This window comes from Alligator mississippiensis, chromosome 16 (assembly GCF_030867095.1).
Source record: "Alligator mississippiensis isolate rAllMis1 chromosome 16, rAllMis1, whole genome shotgun sequence".
NCBI lineage: Eukaryota > Metazoa > Chordata > Crocodylia > Alligatoridae > Alligator > Alligator mississippiensis.
Genome location: NC_081839.1, coordinates 28,485,740 through 28,508,930, shown reverse-complemented (window position 1 = coordinate 28,508,930; position 23,191 = coordinate 28,485,740). Strand labels below are relative to the sequence as shown.

General features: G+C 44.5%; 1 long non-coding RNA gene across 1 annotated transcript in view; it reads right to left on the bottom strand.

The window, feature by feature from the left end:
- Nucleotides 1–9,732: 9,732 nt before the first annotated feature.
- The window catches only part of LOC132246454 (uncharacterized), an 87,095-nt gene continuing 73,636 nt past the window's right edge, over nt 9,733–23,191 (bottom strand). Inside the window, exons 3-4 of the long non-coding RNA XR_009457744.1 lie at nt 11,731–12,041; nt 9,733–11,617 (exon numbers count right to left, since the gene is read on the bottom strand). This is a non-coding gene — a long non-coding RNA (uncharacterized LOC132246454). The remainder of the gene's footprint in view (nt 11,618–11,730; nt 12,042–23,191) is intronic.

Genomic DNA, 23,191 nt, shown 5'->3' with positions numbered 1-23,191 from the left:
AAAACTGAGGATCGTTCTTTTAAGAATCATAAAATGCAAGTGAAAAAGCAGGAGTGGGGTCAAATACTTCTTCAGTCCTCATGAATGATTCTGTGTTCAGCTTTAATTAGAGTTTTGGACAAAAGATTAGGTGGGTTCATATTTTATCCGATTTGGTTTACCTGCCCATCATGTTTGGAACAAGAGTAGAGATTACAGCAGTTAAAGAGGTACTCCAGTAAATACTGTGCAGCTTAGAGCCATTTCACCAACAGAACCCGCCCCCCACCCAAAATGAATAAATAAGCTATGTACATAGTCCTGCTAAGTCTCTTTAGCCTAAACGTAGAATTTCACAGCTCTCCGAGGACCCTTCACAATACTTTACAGTGCTATGTTCAACAACCTTGGTTCATGAACAGGAAATCCCTCTGCTAATGCTTCAATTTATGCACGCTTATTATCTTATTAATGCTCTCAACTTGAACAAAAATAATTGTTGGCTCAAGGAAGTGAGGGATGATAGCATCAGTTGGAGTTGGATGTGGTGCTGGCTCCAAGATATGCAGGCGTTGCCCATGCAACTGTGCCACTGTATATTACTTTTGACTACCAGCACCTTCAGGGTTGGGTGGACCTCCAGAATCCACTGATACAATCCCTTCCTAGGCTGTTATGTTCCTGGCCATCCTCACCTTGTATAACACAAGGTGACACAACGCAGAAATGCAACCCTCCCTGCTGTTCCAAACAGCACTGATGGTGTCCCTCAGTCCTGAAAGGCCTGGGGTCTGGGTACCACACAGCTCTGCCGGTGGACACTTCTCCAGCTCTGAATCATGCCTTGTTATTTTAGTTTTGGGCATCTGTTTTCACAATTGCCCATTTTGCAGTTTTCCAACCTAGGAAAGCATTTAAGAAGGGACATGGCTGAGGTCTCCAACTAGTTCGCTTGAGACATCACCCATACTCCTCTTTGGAGAGACTGAATGGCAAGTTTTGCCAGTTTCTTGAGAAATTCCTGAGCTTCCATAATGGCTCCTACTATCATTCACATGTCTGTAGCACATCCCACATAGACATCCTGAAGGTACTTTGGTCATAGCCTCTCTATCATCCACCTTGATGGGGTGGAGAGGCTTGCATGTACCAATGCTTGTATCAATGACCCTAAGAGCAGGAGTCTTGCACTCCTAGTAGGGTCACCCATGACCCAGGAGTCTTACACTCCTAGTAGGGTCACCCATGGTGATAAGATCAAAGATGAGGTATCAGATAAAGAGAAGTTCAACACCACACAAAGACCTCCATGGTGAAGCACGTGGATCAGAAAGGCCCACTTTTCAATGGCTTTAAAGGTGGATGAAGGCAGCAGTGGAAGATTAACCTCAGTTGTCTTGGATCTCCTTGCCACTGGACACAAGTCTCTCCTCAGCCAAGATCCATGCTGATGATGATGTGCAATGGCTACCTCATGTAAAATAAGCCATGCATAGGCTTCTTCCACTGGCATGGGAGTGATCATCCTCGATTGTGAGGGATCGCCAATGATGCCAATCCTCCAAAAGGTAGAGCGCTCATATGGTAGTGGAAAGACCAAGATCTAGCCCAACCGTGCTTGCAGAGCTGGAGAGAGCCATTTCACCTCTCTGCACCTCTGGCTCCCTTCCCACTATTTGATTTTAATCCAATGAATTTCTGAAACAGAACATATAATACTATTTCCTCTGATAACAGGGGACTGGACTTCAGTGGCCCAGGTGATCCTCTGCTGTCTTATGTTACGAGTGCTTTAGGACCCCTCTGAGGTAGGTATTACTGTTGCTATTGCAGATAAATGACAGAATGGGGAGGTTAAATCCCTCTCTCATTGTGCCAGAGGATGTTGGTGTCTAGAACAGGATTATAATTCAAATCATGAGGTTTTTCACTTGTATAAAGCAAAAAATAATCCTGCACCCTTCTCATGTTCTCCAATTGGAAAGGAAATCCCACAATATGCCAGTAAAGCTAGCATTCCTGTCCCCATTTTACAGATGCAAAAATAAGGCACAGTAAGAACAGAGTGGGAATCTGCAGGAGTGCTGGAAATAGGGCCTAGACCTCCCAACTTCCAGCCCAGTGGTTGAATGCTCAAGTCACTGTAAGCCCTAAAGAGCTGCAAGCATATAGCAGCTGTGGTAGCAGTGCCTTCCCAAAGAAGGAGCATACGCTCCATCAGCCTCATAGGATGCATCTGGACACTTTCTGATCGATTCATGCACCTCCCTGACTGACACCAGCAGAGCAAGGCAGATTCCAGGTAAGCAGAGGAGGATCGCAGCATTAAAGCTGTTTGTCTTGGCATCCTAAAGCCTATTTCTAAAAGTAACATTATTCCCCCCCGCCTTGCCAATAAAAAGCAGGGGAAGGTGGGTGATAAATGCCTGTGATCCCCATTCAGTGCAGCATCTGAGAGACTTCCATAGCTGAAGACGTACAAGCTCTCCCCCAACCTTTCTCCCGCTCCCCTTCCCTTTAAGCTCAGTGTCAAGCGAGGTTTGACTTTTTAAAAGCATCCCTTAGCTGGGGAGCTCTCTTTGAATGACACTGACAGAAGGGAGAGAGAATGCAAATGAGAGAGAAAATGCAAGTATGGGAACCTGCTCAATTTAACTGAAAAATAACTCATTTGGCAGGAATCGTTTAGAGAAATAAATGCCGTCAGAGCCAGAAGTCAAACAGTAAATAAGCCTTACCCAATTTAAACTTGTAGCTGCTTAAAAACATCCTTCACAGTAATGTGCTGCTTAAGCACTTAGGAAAATTGCCAAGAGGTGTCAAAATAGTGAAAAAAAGTCTGGAAATAAAATAAAATTACATGCAAACAAATCCCCCCTTATCTCCTGCAAGCATCTCTGCCCCGTCCCTGGGACGGTTCTACGTTGCATGGCAGAGAAAGATCCATCTCACCCACGTGCATGCAGGATGAGCTCTTCCTTTCATTCAGACTTGGGAGAGTCAGGAGTAAGTCTGTTTTTTCAGGTCTCAATGTTTCATCCCTCGTCTTGGGGTAGTTGGAGTCTCAACTCCCAAACTCTCATAATGCAATTTTTTGCCATGAGCAGAGACAGGTTGCTAGCCATGTTAGTCTATAAGGCCATCTCTACCTTGCCTTCTGCCTGGATTGACTATAGTATGAGTGACATCAGGACACTGTCCTTTGTTTCTCACAGGAAAAATTAGATCAGATTAGGGCAGCAGGTGTATTTATTGGTTAAACCATTCCATGCGAATGCAGGGCAAATACAGGAATACTTTTCAGTTTCTGACCCTGATCATGACCAGAAAAATCATTCATTCCCCTTTTGTGTGTTTATTTCCTTTTTAGGAGTTTATTTTTTTCCAAACCATTTTAAAGAAGTGATTCTCAAAGGGAGAGTGCAGAGATGTTGGAGGTGTTTGCATTAGCTTAAGAGAATGAGTCTGGGGTCTGATTCTGATTCTGGCCCTTTCAGAGGCAGGAACATACCTGAAGTCCTCAGTGATGCCTGAGATCTAGAATAAATTACCCTGACTATCTTTAGGATTACAGTAGGAACCGTCCTAGTTACGGACTAGGATTAATAGTTAAATTAAAGTGGAGTTCTGGGGTTAGTGTTAAGAGAACTGCAACTGGGCAACGGGATGAGGGACTTTGGCAAGCTGCAGGCCACTCATGAGCATCTGAGAAAACGTTAAGAGGCAAATGTGAGCCAGAGTGATACAGAAATATTATCTCTACTGCTCAACTAGCAGCAATAGAGGAAGGTTGATCCAATTTGACAATGATGGTAAAGTCTATAATAAAGGCTATTAGGCCACACTAGCATTTGCGATGATCCTTTTATCAGCTAAAAGGTACTTAACCTGAAAGCTTGCTCCACACAGTACGAGCACCTCACTTTCAATGGACACGCACCAGCTATGAACTGCTTGGCACTCAGCCTCCGAGATTTTCTCGAAGAACAGACACACTCATTGACAAAACATGTCAAGAGTCCCAACGTCTTTGACCTAAGGTTACAAAATAGGCATCTCCTACATCGCACAGCTACTGCATTAGCCCCAAATACCTTATACCTCTGAGAGTGGTAGAGGCTTTCAGTTCAATTGTCCCTTGCTGTTGATTTATTCTGATCTATACGTATGATGGGGGTGGAAGGGTGAAAACAAGCAGCTTATCTTATAAAACACATTTCATCCATGAAACATAAAGTATTATGGCACCTGATTTACATAATAAGCAGCCCAGAAATGTAGCAAGCCGTATAATGGTCTCTTACAAAGATACATCGGAAAGCAGCTGAAATAAGTGAAATAGTTTCGGTGATTATTACGGTCATTATAAACAAGTCAGACTGAATTCAGCTCCATAAATAATGTTGTAGTCAGCCCACACCATGCATAGCACTGAACAGGAAAGACACAGACTGGAGGAACCGTTTCTACAAGACGTGTATGTAGGCCTGGCTGATTCAGTGCATCAAAAGTTGGGCTGGGCAACATTTTTTTGGATGAAAAACTTCTTTGCCAAGAAATGCCGTTTCCGGGCAGCCAAAATAATTCACAGCATTCAGCCCCAATTTACAAGTAGTTTTAACCAAAAAATACAGCGGAGAGGAGAAATTTTGAAAATGTCAAAATGTTTCTTTCGACATTTTCAACCTGGAACGTCTTGTTTTAAAATTCATGTTTAAACAGCCAGTGATTCAACGAAGCAACTTGTTCACACTAAAAATCATGTTCAAGTTCTGGCTGCCCAACAACAACAAAATCATGTTATCATTTGCACGGCCCTAGGTGTCAGTCACTTAGGAGCTTCGGTTCATGAAGGGGACGCAGACCATGGGACCCCACACTCCTTGAAAGAAAATGAGCTGCACCCATCCAGCAGGGTTAGTCTGTAACGGAAGTATTTGTGCCCAGTTAACATAGGATGCAGGGCATGAGCTGATTTATGCTGCTTGAGAGCTTCAGGGTATTTAATAACTTGAGGCTGGCTCTCCCTCACTTGCTTATGCTACCCGAGTTGTACTGGGGGAAGGAGCTCCCATTTCTTCCTTTCTGTTCAACAAGAAAGCCTGCACCTGCTCAGCCGCTTAGACAGAGTGGAGCTGATTCATGGGTTTAAAAACTACACACAAATGCTAATGTAGAGCTTGGTTGTTCTGTAACCAGCTTATGGAATAGACAGCTATACATGAGCCCATTCCTAGGTTTTTGCAGAAACCTCAATTCTCCCTGGACTTTTTATAGAATCAGGATCTCAGTTTTGGCAGCCGCAGTCACAACTCTTGAGGCGGGCTCCCGTGAGAATTGACTACAGTGGCTGAGGATAAAGTGTCTATTTGGTTGCCTTAAACTCTTATTCTATAACCAATGCTTTATTTGCCTTACTTGTTCTCCCCAGCTGCTGGGGAAATGCTTGTTTTTCACTTCTATCTGCAGATCTGCACTTGTTTGTTTTGTATCCTGCTCCCAAAACCTTGTAAATCTCATTAATTTAATCAGCTGAAAAACCCAAAGGCAAGGGCCTAGTTATTCTTCACTGCTTTACAGACTGCATCACTGGGAAAGTACAGACACCACCAGTTTTTTCCACTAAGTTCCTGAGACTACCAGGAAGCTGTTTGTAGGCAAAATGGTGGATATGAGATTGGAAAGAAAGGGCATGTGCAAGAGATACAAGTAACCTCCAACATTTAACCATCTTCTCAATTTATTATACTTCCTGCAGTGCTTGCTATTTGCTATTTCTATTACAGCAATATAAGAAAACCTCAGCCTTAAGCCTGGATCCTACTATGCATCTGAGATTAATACACAGGTAGTATGATGGAAAAGAGAGAAAGGTATCCAATGTCTAAGGCATCATTGCGACAGAAGCTAAATTATGAATACCTTAAGACAGAGAGTCAGGTGACATATCTTGCTTCATTAAAACACATTTCCTTTATTATCAAACTTTCTATGTCTAACCAGAACCTCAGCACTTCCTTGCTGAAAGTAGGAGCTGGTTTTGCGGGGTGTGCACTGCATTTTAAGACCATCTCTCCTCCCCAGAGTCACTTTTTAGCCCCCTTGTAATCAGATTATAAAGCTGGCTCCATTATAACCACTCATGCTACATCATGTTTAATCAGATGCAAATGTATGCGATTCATTTAGCTATTTGCATAATAAATGTTTCTGTAAAATGTCTTTGCCACTAACTCCCAAATGTTTTGTTATTAATTATGTTTTGCAAAAACTGGAGGAAAAAATGTGGAATGTTGGTTATTTGTGCTGAAAAATGCATAAACCGCTGGCAGGTTCTGCATACCCAAGTCCACGTTAGTATGTACGACCCTGGCTAGGATCTAGGCATTGGGGCTGCATGGCCAATGGATGCATGGCCAACAGATGCAAGTGAAGCCAACCAAGGAGAGAAATCACTGGGTGTTACCTTTTACTGCCACTTGAGTAAGAAGATCTGAAACTAGGGAGGACTGTTAATTTGAGTTGATTGTGACTTGCTGCTGGGAGTAGATGCAGTCTTGAAGTCATCTCTGGTTCCCAACTGACCCCCTCCTCTAAAGGCAGGTAATAACTTTTTAAAGCACGACTGTTAAAGTTCGCAGTGGATAAGTCACTCATGTGCCACAGAGTCGTGTCCAGGATAGATGTAGCCCACGCCAATCTTGTATAGCAAGTGGGAAAATATCTGCAGCATTTCACAGGTCATCAGTTCCCAGGACACCAAGTGAGTTCCCCATGGGGGCTGGTTCCTGTTGTGGAAGGGTGCCTAGTGTCTTGCTTGTCTTCTCCATAATTTACTAGTGGGCAGCTAAGACAGAGGATAAAAATGCTGATCTGGGATCTGCCATCTCTCACGTGTCCCAGCCAATTTCTTATTTCTGTGCTGCCTTTTGCTTCCACGTGGATAGCTTCCCTGCTCGTTTGCTCCGCTAAAAATGCTTTTCTAGCTCAGGGAATCCATATGGGAGCCACCCCTTTTACTGAAGAACCCTAAGCTGCAAGGAAGGGTGCATGAATAAAATCTGGGCCCTTTGAGAGCATCCCTGGTTACTTCTTGGGAGTGGATTAAAGCCATTTTCCTTCTGGTATATGATGTATCACCTTCAATTACAACCAGAACCAAAACTCTCCTGGCCTTGTATCCAAGCCATCACAATGTTTGGTTTCACAGATACATCAGTGGGCTCCCTTACACCAGTTTTACGTTGGTGTAACGCCACTGAATCTATATTGATACTGGTGCAAACTGAAGGGGTATCTGAGCCAGCACTGCCACATCCTATGACATTGGGTATCAGCCCATGAATTTAGCAGGAGTTTGGGCCTTATCTTGGAAGTATAGAGTAATTACTGCATTATGCAAAGCTTTCAGCAGTCCCTGGCACTTGACTGGACCACATTCCTGACATTACTGGGTAGTTGCCATGTGATTAAGTGATCCACAGTATGTAAGTAAAGATGGACTCATGCCCTTTAACACAAAGCATTACCCTACCCAACCAGTTCCAGCACAAAGGAACTAGGCTTATCCACAAAAGTGCGTGCAGAATAACCTAATTAGAAGACCAGTATTGTAAGGCTCCAGTTTCTTCTGCCCACAATTGTTCACTTGTCAATGTTTCTCTTGCATTATTCACAAGAATGGATACATTTACCGCGCTCCTTTCCCAAAAGGCATGCGTTCCCTTTCCTTGCGCAAACAACGATAAACAGTAATTAGCCTAATACTATCAACCACCTTTTCAATCTGCCTGGGTTTCTATTGCAAGTATAATGTTAAAGAGAGTAATATCAACACAGAACATCAAAGCAGTTACCTGTGTTGCCACACGCTGCAGCTACGGCAGCTCTCAGCTAAGCAGAGTTGAACTGGATCACTAAACTTGGATGGGAGACTTATAGGGAAAATGCATTTGCTCCTGAAAGGGGCATTGATAATTCAGTAGGTGAGAGCATTGAAGGCCCCACTGACACACCGCATACCAGCTGGGAGTCTGGCACAGGTAATAATAACCTTCTGCTCCCACAAGCTAGGGCTGCAGTTCTCCCGGCTGGTGGAGCATGGCTGCTCGCTGCCCCAGCAGTGGCGGCACTTGGACAAAGGCTACACATGGAAATCTGTATGAAATGCTGGTGTGTCCACTTGCTTGGGACATGGTACATCCTCCTTGCACTACGCACAGAAGCAGGATGGTCGAATGACCACGTCACAGGCTTAGCCTCGCCAAGAGCTTGGTCCAATTCCTGGCTCTGCCTCTGTCCAAACCCTGCCCAGGTTGCATCCCTTCCCTACCTCAGGCTCCTCATGTATAAGAAGTGGGTGATAGCCACCTACCTCACAGGCAAAGCGAACTTTTATGAGATAGCCTCTTGAAGATCCCCAGGTGAGGGTTTTTTCATAGATTTCATAGGCATTAGAGCTGGAAGGGACCTTGAAGATCATCAAGTCCAGCCCCCTGCCCCAGGGGTGCACTAAACTCCATTCATTCATTTTAGGCACCCTAAGCTGGTGCAAAAAAAATGTATTTCCTTGTTTGCTTTCTTTCATAGTTAAGGAGCTCAAGCATCTCTACCTGACAAAGCTCGGGGGTGAACTGAGCATGGCTGGGGGAGAGCAGAGGAAGAAAGGGACCTCCTAGAGCAGAGAAACATCTGCCTCCTGTTTGTCTACTCCCCATAAGTCACTGGTTTTTCCTTATCACTCTGGGCTGAGCCAACAGCATCCAAGGGCAGTAAGGAAGAGATATTAAATATTAAATTGTCTTTAGTATGCTGATTCACTTGAGACCAAACTTGGGAATCAGGCCAGCGTGTCTGGTAGAAAGCAAGGAGCTGCCGTCAGGAGCACACTCCAGCGGAACCGAGTCCTGACAGCTCTCTCTCGCTGTCTCGTTCTGCGCCCCCAACAACACAGCCCAAGCTGTGGCAGGGAGCTGGTTCATGAACCCAGCCCATGAAATATTCACGATCTTTTCAGTAACCATTTGCAGAGTTCCATGGGGAGGGGGTGGAAGCGAAAGATTATTTAAAACTGCTGTTCATAGAGGAGGGCCTTTCCACTCTGGGGTTCGGCAGTGCTTCTGGGGCACCGCTTCCAAAATCCACCTGCTTGTCTCCTGCACATCTCCTCCATCAAGTTAATGAATTATGGAGGAGGGCACGAAGTGCCTTTCTATTCCACATGCAGATGGGAGGGGGGAGAGAAGAGGGGCTCTGTAATCAGGCCGATGTTGCTGAACCGCAGCAGCGGCACAGAACAGTTCAGGGGTGAAAACCCCTCTTTTTTCCTCCGACAGCACTTCCCATTAGAGGTCCTCCTGGATGGAGCTGGCTGTTCCACTTTCAGTTGTTGACAGCCCATCTGGAGGAACAAGGAGGATCAGCGGGGATGTGAAGAGAAAGGGACCAGGGTGCTTTAAGTGCCAACTAAAGCTAAGCGTTGCTAATCCCAGTCCCTATGGCCCGAGCACCCACAGGCTCTGTCAGTGGAGACTGATTTAATGGGAACTGTCCTGCCATATTGACCCAACTCTGCCTTTTAGTTGTCCAGTGCCCTGTCGGTGTAGTGTTTAAGCAATACAGACTCCACAGCTAGGCACACATGAATGCAACATATGATGTTAGTCTCCAATAAACCGTTTGACAGTCTCACACTTTCCAATGTGCAGAACAAGTGTATTTTAAATTAACAGATGTATGATTTCCTGAGAGCCGCGCAGGTTTGAGTCTGTTACCAAGTTTCATTTCATAATCCACCGCTATCATTAAAGACGGAATACAATTTTCATCTGTGCTGCTACACTATATTAAGGAGCCTTCATCCAAAATACTAAACATTTCGTTATCTAAGAGACCCCAGAGCCCTTTAAGATTTTTACTTTTTGGCCTTTGCAACAAAATTATGCCGTGCATCCCAGTCCAAAATCCATGAATGCTGTGTGCCATTTGGTTTATTGTTTGAGGCTGTTTCTCCGTCGATAGTTAAAAGAGAAGTGTAGCTAAAATAAAACTTCATATATGCAGTGTTTCAAGCTCCAGATCCTGTAAACAAGTTTTATACCCTCAAAAATGTATTGAGCACAAGACATATTATGCATTTTAATTCACAAGGAAATCAGCTGAACTGGATCTCTTTATATCTCTTGATTGCTAAGAGCTATTCCCATAAAAAAGTCTTTTAAAAAATACTTCAAGCCCTACTTATTAATCAGAATCACATCCCATCCATAGAAATCTGACTTTAAAAAAAAAAAAAAAAGCATGCATGTGTAACTACATACACACGAGGAAATTCATTCACAACCAAAACGCTGTCAGCTCTTGGGAGAACACAGGAGCTGTTCAATGAGTCACAAACACCCCAGGGTAATGGGGGGAAGGACCCAGGCATTACCATACCCAAGACAGCCAAAGAAAACTTGGGCCATAGAGGACCACCCCCCCCCCCCACCTATGTATTACAGGAAGTCCAGCACACATGGGGGCAGCATGCTGGAAAAAGAGAGCAAGCTGATTTGTATCTTGTCAATTAAATATTAACACCTCTGAATAAAGGAACACGCTGCAACCGGGAACACAAGTAGGAAGTGGAAAACAAAACATGAATTCACTGAAACTGCAAGGAGGGTTTACATGCGGGATGCACAGCTCCCCAAGCAGGAGCCTGGCTAGGGGAATGCAGCTAACATCTCTCCCGCGTGAAGAATTCCAGGGCTTCTTCCATAACAAGAAATAAGGATTGTTATATTTTCTCGTGTGCAAAAGTTAACACCCTTGATATAGCACAACCTCACTCCCCAGGGCAGCAACATGCTGGCTATTAACTCTAGGTGAAGCATGACAGCTCCTGAGCTCCTAGTGCCATTTAGTGATGTCCTTGAAGCTTCCCTGTCCATGTAGTGACTAGATTGTGAACAGAGCTTGGGGTTTTATGGCTGTAGGTGAGAAAGTAATAGACTTGCCATCCTTAAGACTACACAGAAGGATATTCAAGCCTCTGGGAATGGCTAGTTTCCATTATTCACACCTGTCCTCTGTTTGATCTCCTCAACATCTGGACATGAACATCATGAAGAGTGAAATTAGTATAAATTGCCCCCATAAATAATGACTTTATTTCCCCCTATTGCTATTTAGCAGAAATAATATAATGACTTTTTTTTGTTGTTGTTAACAAGGAAACAGAAGTTACTTAAATGTGCAATTATTCAGTCAGCTATTTTCAAATCATAAATATGTATTTGCTTTGAGTTACAGAGTTCAAATGATACTTAGGAAAACGCTGCACCATATGGAAATGTGATTAACATATCAGAACATTGCATCATGCCAGAGTTTTTTTAATGACTGCTGCAGCCAGGTGTTTGCAGTAAGAATTAATATCTAATAAGGCTCTCCCGTTAATTCTTTGTATCCAAAGCAAAGAGCAGCCCATTTAGCATTTTCCATATGTATTATAGCATAGTACTTGCCAACTCAAGTTTCTCTCTTCTATTTTGCTGCTGTTTCTTCAGCGCACATACTGGATGCATTGCACAAAACAAGCAGAGATAGGGGCTCCACTCCAAATCATTCAGGATCTTATATACAGTGTAATGCACTAAAAAAAAAAAAGGGTCAAGATCAGGAATCAAAAAGACTTTTAAGGAGATAGGCAGAGGGAAGAAGTGGCATGGTAAACTTTTGAAAGACCACTGAGCCTGGCTCACTTACCCTGGCACAAGTCTGGAGTAAACCCATCAAAGTCAATGAAATTTATGAAGATTTTCTCCACTGTAACCAAGCAGAAATTTGCCGGAAGGTTTTTATGAGCAAATCAGGCTGAGATGCCCTTTTGATAGCACACGATGCTGTGTTTTATTAGCCTTCTGTTTGCTTCATCCTGCTGGCAGGGGCGCACATTTAAAGACAGTCCCTCTCCGATGTGTACGTTAGATTCTCTGTGACATAATGACATTCAGTTTGTTGCTTCTCAAGGCTCTTTTTGAATTGATGGGACTATCTGGAGTCCGAATATTTTTACCCTAAACAAAAAGTGTAGAGATCAGTTCCCATACTGAACCATCCATATCCTATTTGACATTGGCTAGAACCTCAACAAAACTGGTAAGATTCAAACCCCCGAGCCAACTTCCGTGAGAATGAACAGAAACCTTTCCACTGACATGAGAGTTTCACTAGGCTCCACGATCGCCTTCTCTGTCCCAAGGAAATTGTAGATTAGGAGGCAAAGCGAGGGAGAGACAGAGAAGCATCCGGCAGGAAACTCGTGGACAGCAACACACACTTTGCAATGTCACATCTTAACAAATGATGCAGGTTGTACTTTGCAAGGTTTCACTCGCCCACATTTCCTTAGCAGCCACAATGATGGATCAAGATGGAAACATTACAATCCAATGTCAAGACATCATGATCCACTTCCTAAAAATTACAAACAATGCACCATGCCCCAAGCACTGATCAAATGGCTCTCTGGCGCACAGCTGGGACCACGGCAAATTCTCCCATGACTGGGACCTCTCATCTCCAGGATTTCAATTCATACCTATTTCAGGTCAAAGATGTGCAATCATTATTGTAAGTCAGGATGGAGCCGACTCCTGACTTCTTGATTTACTCTATTGCTGTATTTTCCTCTCCCTTTGTAAGAACAATTTATCCAGCTCTCCTGCACAATCCTGAATACTTCTATTAGGTCACCTTGTATTCTAATAAGCGGCTGTACTGTACTCAACCTTTCAGCATGACACAGATTCTTAAAGCTGCAATTATCTTGGCTGCCCTGAATTACTCCCCTTTTGGAGCGACACAATTCCTCCTGTAACAAGCAGGTATTTGTGGGTCTGAATTAAAGGCAATACCCTTGTGGGCAGTAAAGACAGAGTTTGTTTTGATGTCGTAAGGATTAGTTATTTGAAGGACAGTGGAAGCTGCTGCCTTGGCCTGTCTTCTTTCATCAGTAACCATCAGCTCCAAACATATCCTCTTAGGTAAGTCACACTTTATCTTGGAAATTGAGAGAAAGACAGCACCACTTCTAAGATCGGTGATGAACCAGCTTTAAATTCTCCTCCTCCTCCCACCATACACATTCAGACACCCCCCTGCAACATGCTGGCTCCGTCTTTCATCTCTGCTTTTACCTCCCCGTTCCCCAGGCATAGACACCACTTGGCATTCAGATACAATTAGGAATATACGAGCATGGTGGTATAGAAGTGCCTACATAGATTGTCATTTCCCCACTCCATCCCCAATCAAGACAACCAGTAAATCACCTTCTTTAGGCAGCTGGCTTGAGTTTACAGCTCTCAAGGAGAGACGGGCTCTTGGATAAGAGGTCTGATTTGAGAATAAATAAGACCAGGAAGCAAAAAGAATGCAGCCTAGTATTAGAATAAGAGATCATCTTGTTATGGATGATCAGGGAACAAAATGCTTGCCCCCACTCAACACCAGTTTGATTGCTGCACAGTCCTGATGTAAAATGGTTATAAATTCCATCTGGAGTCAGGAAGGCAGAGTGCCAGTATGCTTACATATCTGCACTTTAACTGCTCTGTTCTTCTGCAGAAATCCAGCTCAGCCCTGTGCAGCTGCAATGGAAACAGAGCTTCAGGGGAGGGTCATTGCTTGGAAGGAGCAGCCTCGATATACCCAGATAAATTAAGGGTTCTTAAATGCAAGCCAGCTTGTGCATCCTGGTCTCTAGGTTTCCTCTGGGAGTCAGAACAAGGTACATATTAACCCCTCCTAAAAATCAAGGGATTAAATTTGGGCTTAGTATGGAGGGCTTTGTGCATCTCCAGTCAACACTGAGTCATTGTATAACTTAGAGATCTCCCATCTCAGACAGTGGTAAGTCTTTTATCCTTCTAGTGGGACAGCCACTAGGAGACATAGCTTGCTCCAGCTGAACAAGTGATGGCAGGAGCAGCATCCTGATCTTTCTCATGCATTTTCAACAGATTTACCAGCAATGCTCCAACGGCAGAGCATTTGTTACTGATTTTCACATCCCAGGTGGAGCTTTCAAGACTGGGAAGGAACATTGTTTTGATTAATAAACTGCTCAGATGTATTTGGAAGTCACCAGGAGGGAATAAAACTGGAACCTGTTCCATGCCATTTGTTTTAGCCAGGACAACTGGGCTTTAAAGGAGGGACCGTTTATGGCAATTAAGCACAGCCTCAGAAAATTAAACCACTGATCAGAGGCTTTCTGGCTGGACACGAGGAAAAAAAAACAAAGGCACCAACCCACATAGCAAGAGACCAGACAGACATTTAAAAATAAAAGCACCATTTTCTTCAACTCCTCAGCTCAGCTGCTTACTGAAATGCCATTAGAGAAACAGCCCAATTAACAACACTATCCGTGCGACTTGCATAAGGATCTCGTGGATCAGAGAGAGATGAAAGAGGCAGATGGGAGGTTCCATCTTTAAGGTCTGTTTGCTCCTTTCTCAGGTCTCCATGATTTCAGTCATTAAAATCGACTGATACAGGAAGGAAGGGGAGGTAGCAGAGGGAGATCTGCATCTCTCAGTGCAAGAGGGGAGAATGAAATGTCCTTTATTTTGCAACTTCTCTAGACCCACATACACAGTCCAGGAAAAGGAAGCTTACAGGTTCTACACTGCCTTTATTTCCGGGGTGTAGGCAGATCAGAAACCTGCTGTGGACACATAGGAGCCTTGTTCTGTGCACCGCCAGAATGAAAATCAACAGCAAAATTCAGGGGAAGCAAATAGGGCAAAGGCAGCCTGGGATATTTTAATAACATGAGATGCCTGGTTTTGAAATTTCATACCTTTTTTAGTGCAAAAAAAAAAAAATGAGGATGTAACCATAGGTGACAGAAAGGAAAAGGCAAACTAGAAAATGACCAGTGACGCCAGATGTACTCATTTCATTCCCCAAAGTTGCATGCAATATTATTTGCTGACAGGTAATGGACATGATCTAAATCACTCTCTCTCTCACCCCTTCAGATACAATCCGTTATCATTTCTAAAAGTAATGAATCTGCCAGAGTGGAAAATCCCACAAGGTCTTGATAGAATCAACCTCTTGACTTTTATCTAACCTTCCCCCATCCTTGAGGAGTCGAAACTTTTCTCCTACGTAGTCATAAGCATTCACCTCACCCCCACATGCACCCTCTCCACACACATAGATGTGTGTGAACACATGCACATGCATGAAAACACCAGGACAGAAAGAGGTGCATATTGACACATAAGTACACGTATAGGTGCAGTGTCACATGTACATGTTTGTACAGATGCCAGCAGACAGAGAGACACGTAAACCTGAGCTCACATGCCCAGGTGTGCACAAATTTGCATCTGCACAAAATCCTAAGTATGTATGCATGGGCCCAGAGACAAATTTGTCCCTCGGCTCTAGGAGCCTAGAGATGAATGTGGCCCTCTGGCTGGCACTCTGTCTTTGTAGACCAGTCTGCGGCTGTCCAAAGAGAAAGGTGAGGACCCTTCTCTTCTACACATTTACATGCAGTAGAAAGCAAGCATACACAAGATAAATGTAATTACTTTGATTAAATTTGGAAAAATTAATAAGGAACAGTACACACAGCTGAAGATTTAATGAATTTGTTAACTACCTATAAATATTCAGGGGGGGAAAACACTTACACTGGAGAGCCATCAGCCTGACTCCTGCTTTGCAATGAGCTACTCTGGCCAGGCCACTCATATTTCCAACCATGGCAAAGACGTATCAGCCTCTGTACAGATCTCTTCCAAACACTAGGGAAAGGTAAGTTTTCGATCACCCCCACGCTTAGTACCATGGACAGATCCCCCAAGCTAGCAAAAGGGGCTGCGTAGTTTTAACTGGGAACGGACCTGCATGCACTTGGAGGCTTTCGAAAGGGCAGGTGCTGCTCTGTTGTAATTGTTACCTGTGGACAAGCTGGGAACCATAAAAATGTAGCCAAACCACACCAAAGTTAATCCTGGATGAAGCAGGCAACTCTAATGCAGCATTCCCCAAAACTCACTTCTCTCCGCCCTGTTACAAATGCCCCTGTTTGATGTGCACCCTGTGCAATACTTAATTTCCTTGAAACTGGAGAGCTTGTCTGTAAGGACATAACAACATTGCTGAAACCCTCTCTCTAATAAAGATCTGTGTGAACTACCTTCTTGTATGTGATAAAACATCACTTCTCACCATGGGTCCTGACCGGTTTTCAGTAGAGTGCAATCAAAGGCCTGGTGAATGCAGCACTGAACTGGCAGCCAAGAGCACTGGGGAACACTGCTGGCCCCTCCACCCCAAATCATTCCTCAACCAAGACCCAGCAAAAACCAATCAATCAATCAATCAATCAATCAATCAAACTGTATACTTTAAAAAAAAACCCCAAAGCCTCATCAGATGCACAAATTACACCCAAAGTAATAGCACTTTGACTCCCGCATAAAGGCAACCATAGGGAAGCTGTTTCACCTCTCTGGAGCCCTTTCCCCTTTCCGGACTCTGTCTCATCTCTGTAGATGACAAGTTCCTCAGGGCAGATGCTGACAGGACCTGAGCAGCTGATGTAATGTGACTAGCACTTGTCACGATGATGAGCATGAGCTCATTGGGTTTGACCCCAGCTGCTTGCCAAAACCACCTGGTTTAGTCCAACTTACGCTCAGAGGTAAGAAACTCCTTGGGACAGGGGCCGTCCCTTTACTGCACATGTGGCCAACATGGAGCGTGCGGGCCCTGCTCTTAGCTGGGGCCACTAAGCGCCCCTGCAATACGCAGAATACATAACGTATTCCTTGTCGCTGGATATTTTGCAGCCAGTGCTTCTGGCCAAATGCCAAGGGGGCTCATTCAAATTGTGTTCAGCTTGGTGCAGTTTGGTCATGAAGCCCCAAAATGGAAAGCCAACACTTTTCTCACAGCCTTTCCAACTCTGAGGCCCATGTTCAATGCAATGCTGCCAAACTGACCTTTGCTAGAGTGTATCTGCTTGGTGATCTCTGACTCAACCACAGACTGCTGTATCAGTGCAAGCCTTAGCAAAGGGATGTCTGACAGCCCCATAAGCAATAGCGGCTGGGTGGGGTGGAGGAGGAGGGAGAAAAGTTTAGCAGTCACACCATGCTGAAGTCTCCCACTGTTGTTACTGAAGCAGGATGCAGGCACCTGGAGGCAGGATGCAGAGACCTGTGGCACCCCATGTGGATGATGCTTAAGTTCTTTTGTCTCTCTCATGCAAAACCTTGGAGGGGCATACTGCGTCCTTGGGCCCAGGGCTGAGGTACATACAGCTTCTTCTGCTGTGATATGACTTTGAACCCCTGAGACAAAAGATATCGTGCAGGTAAAGCCTTGGAGCTACTTAATTGTTTTGACATAACTCCACGCTCATATGAACCTTTAGTGACAGCAGAGAGAGAACCTGGTTCCTCCAACTCCAAAACCACTTTTCTCTGCTACTCGGTCTGAAGGAAGATCATCATTATCTATTAATGGCATGGAATCCATTAGCATGTGCACACTGCTGGACTATAAAACCATGCTCCAGTCACTTGTATTTATTGCATTCAAGCTGAATGCAGCACTACTGCAACAGGGTTGTATGTCCAAGACTGGGACTGGCACTGGGAATAGCTCAGCCATGCAGCACAAGATCTGTACACTACAGTTTTGGCATCCAAAATGCATGGCCCGGTGAGCGACAGGCGCAAGCATTTTTTCCTTGTAATGCTCTGTAGCATGCTCCAATGTGGTATCTACATACACTATGGCCCACAGTGGAGCAGTTCAAAATCCATTCAACAAGGGGCATGGGTGAGAACACATGCTAGTTTATCAAGTTACACTAGTACTGTTGCACACTCGTGGGCCAAAGATGATGACTGGAGAAATGAGGACACACATGTAGAAGAAAGTCAATGAGGTACTGTAGTCACCAGCATTTATGACTGACTTTGCTTTGTCTGCAATAGGCCGGTAGCTTGTCAGAAGTACAAGATTAATATCTACAAAGATGCCCTGCAATCCCAATGAATCAATAAAAGCTCTGACACAGACCTGCATGCTGAATTAAACAGACCTGACAGGTGGGTTGTAAGCACACAATGTTTAACGATCGGATGGGGTTTCTCCTCTCTCTGTGTCTCTAACAAGATTACTCCCCATTTTTGTTGGTGTGAATGTGCTGCAGGAAGATAATCCTGCACAATCAACCAGCAAACGCCTGTGTAAACAGCAGAACCAGCTGCTTGTTAATGGAAATTCAAGAAGCGAGACAGTCCAGTGGTGGAAGCAAAGGTAAAGGTCCCCAATTGTGGGATATCAGACAGGATTGAATTGGAGACCTTCAGTACTCAATGCACAGGTGTCAGCACCTTGAGCCAAGATTAACCCCATTAGTTGGTAGCACACAAGAAGTCTTTGCCTTCTGTTTTCCATGGTCAGTGGAGGGGGTCTCAGCACGTAGCGTCTTACAGAAAAAAGGAATCTGGAGACCCGGGCCTTAGCTCTCTCTCCGGCAAGTCACTTCTCTCTCTCGGTCTCAGTTTCACCATCTCTTTAATAGGTAAGGGCACTGGCCTGTCTCACAGAGTGGGGTAATTCACTGCTGTCTGCAAAAGTATTTGAGAAAGGTTGTGAAGGGACATGAATTTGGCACAGCAGTATTACAGGCATTTATGGCCATGCCCCTTTTCCATCAAGACAGTTAGAACAAAAAAGCCAGCTGCGGGGAGACACCGTTCTTTCGCTGCCCTATCCGTACCATGCTGGTGCAAGAATCCCGGGGTTCAAGTCACTACAGAGAACCCCATGAAGGACAATATAAAGGGCTTTTATGTGAGCAGGTTCCATCAGAGGCTGCAACACAGAAAAGACAATCATTTTTGATATTTCCCCCCACAAACAAGTGTGAATGTTTAAAATAAAGATGACATGCATGCTCTGGCAATGCTGAAATTTGAAAAACTCCTATGGAAGACATGCTAATAGCCCCAGCTAAGCTGGATTTGTCCCTGTGCCTTGCTTAGCTGCATCATGCTGTTTGCAGTAAGAGAATAGACCAAAAATAATTCTGAACTGCCAGAGAGCACCTCCTGCAAACCAAACAGACTAAGGACAAAACTAGCTTGTTACTGGCTCCTGCCAGGACATGGAAAGCAACTGTCACATAGGTTCTTAAAATGCCATTTCACCCTTCATGCTCAATCTCTCTCTCAATCAGTTCCCTACATTCACATCAGTGGTGCAAGAGGAATTGATTCCAATTCACGCTGCATCTTTCAGGGTAGAGGTGCTGATCCCAAAGGAGAAATGGCTTGGCTACAAGTTTCTGTGCCTCCCTCCAGCTCCAGGCTGGAGTGTTTGATCAGCTGATTCACTTCATCCAATATACCTGGATGCAACTCTCGTCCTTCTCCACCCTGCCAAGCCCTCACCTTGCACTGCTGACCTGTCCTTCAGGACAGTCAGCCCTCCATCCAGAAGGCAGAGGACTGCTAGTCCTCCCTCCCACAAAACAAATACCATAAAAGTAGGACAAGTCTGGAAGAAGAAACAAATAAGATAGACAAAGAAGGGGACTCTGGCTAGGGCAAGGCTCTGAGATGTGTTCTGATACCCAACCAGACCAGCAATGGCCACCTTCAAAATATAGAATGATATTTAGGAATTGCTGCTGCTGACAGCAAACAGCAGCTGAGCAAACACAACCAAAGAAAGGGTGCAGGTTCCTGGAAGAGGCTTTGCAAAGGGACAGGTGAGATGTAGCCCTCTGAGTTGTGTAGCTAGATTAAATTCCTGTTTTAGTCTCCACTTTGTGAGTTTTGAGGCTTGCAGCTTCCAGCCATCAAGTGTCCCACTGCTGCACTGATTCCATTGTCTCTGCCCAACTCCATGCTCTCCTCGAGTTCTTTCCCCTACATCAGCAAAGACTTTAAAGTCATCCCCATGGGGAGATTTCCACTGACCCGGTTCTTCAATTCGTGCGACTTTGCTTTTCTCACCATAGACATTCTTCAATGACATTGAGCTCACAAAGCTGCTGATCACAACAAGCATCTGCACTAGTTGGTGCCCCAAGCAGATTCCCTTCTGTGTTCTCCATGCTGGAGTAAGATAATGATTTTTTTATGGTCAGTTGCATTAACATTTGCATTAACAGTTGCTTTTCCATTATGCATCATCCATCTTATTTTACCCAAGGCACTGAGCAAGCCCTATGCTTGGGTACATCCACAAAGCCACTGAACCTCTCTGTGCAGCTGAATTGGCAACCTGCACAGTCTGAGCTGGTTGTAGGCTTTTTCTCCATAGGACTATGCTAGCAGAGCTGGGACAGCATAAGACTGTCTGCTTGAATACTGGATCAGGTAAGGCTTGGGACGCATTTGTTTCACGCCTCATGCCCTTCACTCCACAAGCATACGAGTGATCACCTCTGAAGGGAAGACTAACTATGGAAACAGAATTCTAAGTGAGCAGCAGACATTGATGGAAGGGGAATGTCAAATCAGTGATTGCTACAATGGCTGCGTTGAGTAACAGAAGCCAGGTGATTTAGGTGCTCAATCAAAATGATCATATTCTGGATTAAGAGTTGAAAGCCACACGTTCATCTCAGGGGTATAGGTTGTAGCCGTGATGGTCTAAGGACATAGCCAGGCATACTAGTTCCTTGGATAAATCTGATATCTTTTATTATACCAACTCATGTTGGAAAACCTCATCTTTGCAAGCTTTCGGGTACAGATACCCTTTGTCAGGCTGAGGAAGCATCTGCAGTTGGTCTGTTCTCTTCCTGGATGGAATAGTAAAAAAGCCAGTACGCATACAAGAAAGCCAGTCAGTGCATTGCTACACTTGTACTCATGCTAAAAAGGTGCAATACCCAGGGCTTGGAAGACAGAGAATCAAAGCAGAAACAATACCATGAAACTGAGATGACAGATGAAAGCATTTTAAGTAGCTGTCTTGATGCATGCAGTTTGCATGTGACTTACAGGTTGAAACACAGCAATACAGGCCATTTCAATAAATCCACCTGCTCAGGGGTAATCTGAAGAGGATTACAGAATTCACCACCTAACTTGTCCTGGGGGAAAAGAAAGCAGCCTCCCAGCTTTAATCTATTCCCCTCTTCAAGGCATCAGTCACCTTGGTTCTCACTTTTCAATGACATGCATGCAATTTTGGAGCGTGCAAGTGCAGCGAGTACCAATATCGGTGGCCCAGTGAAAGAGCAGACAACAGGATTTACCAGGTCTGGAAAGACCGTGACAGCAGAGGGCAGTTACAGCAGTTTCTCCTCGTCTCCTACGCTCCATCTTTGCTGCTGACTAAACCCTAATTTAGTGTTCGTATTGCTTTCGTGCTCATCTCTCTTCTTTTTCTAACTGTGTTTAATCTGCTGTAAAATTGTTTTCATGGCTGCAGTGAATGTTATTGTAACTGTTTTACAATGCGCATTATCTTCACTTTGTAAAGACTTTTGCCTTCTGTATGCAAATCAGCATCTTCCCGGCTGTCATTCAAGGTGTATGCCCTTACACAGCTGAACTACGCAGCCCTCCATGTCACTGAGTGGCGTGAATGCCATTTCAGTTGCAGGAAATGACTGGATTACTTGCAATCCTGTCATACAGCACCAGGATCCATTCCTAAAGTGCAGCCCAAGCTCAGCTTGACCCTCTGAAGCACACAAGCATTTAAGTAACTCCACTGCTTTTGGAGGCTGCCTTTGCATTCCCAAGTTAAGCCAAAAAGAAACAAGATGAGCTCTGCTGATATGCTTTTCATCCTGGGCCAGGTCAGCCTGCCAGGACTTTGGGCTTCTCAGATGAAGGTCTAAATCCCTGAGCAGTTATTTGAATGCAGTTTCTGAAGTTTTCAATGCCAATATTAATGAGAAAGAGAGAAAGAAAGAACTTACTGGGCTGAACACAGCCATCATTTACCTCCCAGTCTCCCTATGCCAATGAGTAAGGTGAAGTTATATGGGTTCAAGTGAAGACTCACATTATCCTTCCTCTTTCTTTAGTTCAGAAGGTAAGAAGTGCTTCTAGGATAACCAGGACAGATTTGATGCTTGCATTGCATCTTTCATCCAACAGTCTCAGCCTGGTTTGCAAACATTGGGGGATGCTTTAGGGAAGTTATTGGAAGCTGAGGAAGGCAGACCATGTAATGGTGTCTTCTGATAATGCTGCTATCATGCAAAGGCTAAAGTGGACAGTACTAGGAGCATGAGAGGAAGAAAGCCATCCTCCACAGCACTAAGTGCACACTCTGATAGGGAGGGGGAGAAGGGTCAGGGATTGATTGGAAAAGGACAGAAATAGGAAAATAAAAGCTTCCCTTGGCTGTTTTGAACTGAGCTCTGCCCATTTGCAGTACATGAGTTTATGGTCCCAGTATGCTACTCAAGAAAACAAACTGATTGCCTCATTCCCGCTGCAAAAGCTGAGACCTGAACTTCAGAAAACCTGCCTCCCTTCTTAAAGGAGCACATTCAGGTAAAGAGCAGGTTTTCTGTAGGGTCTTGCAAGAAAGTCCTCTGCCACTCCAATCCAGAAATAGCAACAAGGCAGTACTGATTACAGTCACCAATGGAGAAAAACTAAGGATCAGACTCTCCCCTACTTTGTGCTCCCTGCAACCATCTACACCCAGGCAAAGTGGGCGTAGTAAACTACTGTTTGCCTGCCTTCTCCATAGAGAAATCTGAATGCTCATATGCACTCAAGTGTGTTGCATTCTTTAAAATTCCAGGAGCTATAATAGCTAAACACAGTGTAGGTAGGAAGCTAAACTGAGGGTAATATTCACTGTCATGTCAAGGGTAACTGGAGCAGAAAATAAACCAGGCAAACTGACTTCTCCACAAATGTCCATACACTTCCACAGCGACACATCGTAGGGCAATGGCCAACCTTAATGCCTTGCACCCTTTGCTGCATACGTGAGTTCTTCTGCTGTCAACAAGTGGAGATGTTAGCATCCCCCGTGCCACACATCACTTGTTTCCTCTGCTCACCCCAGGCCTGCCGCTGGACTTGGATTTGGTACCATGTAGAAAGCATACTATAGGATTTAAAACAGGTCTCTACAAACCACATCTATGTGGTCCAGAAAAAAGCTCTGCCAGTTGAGCTGGACATCAATCCTC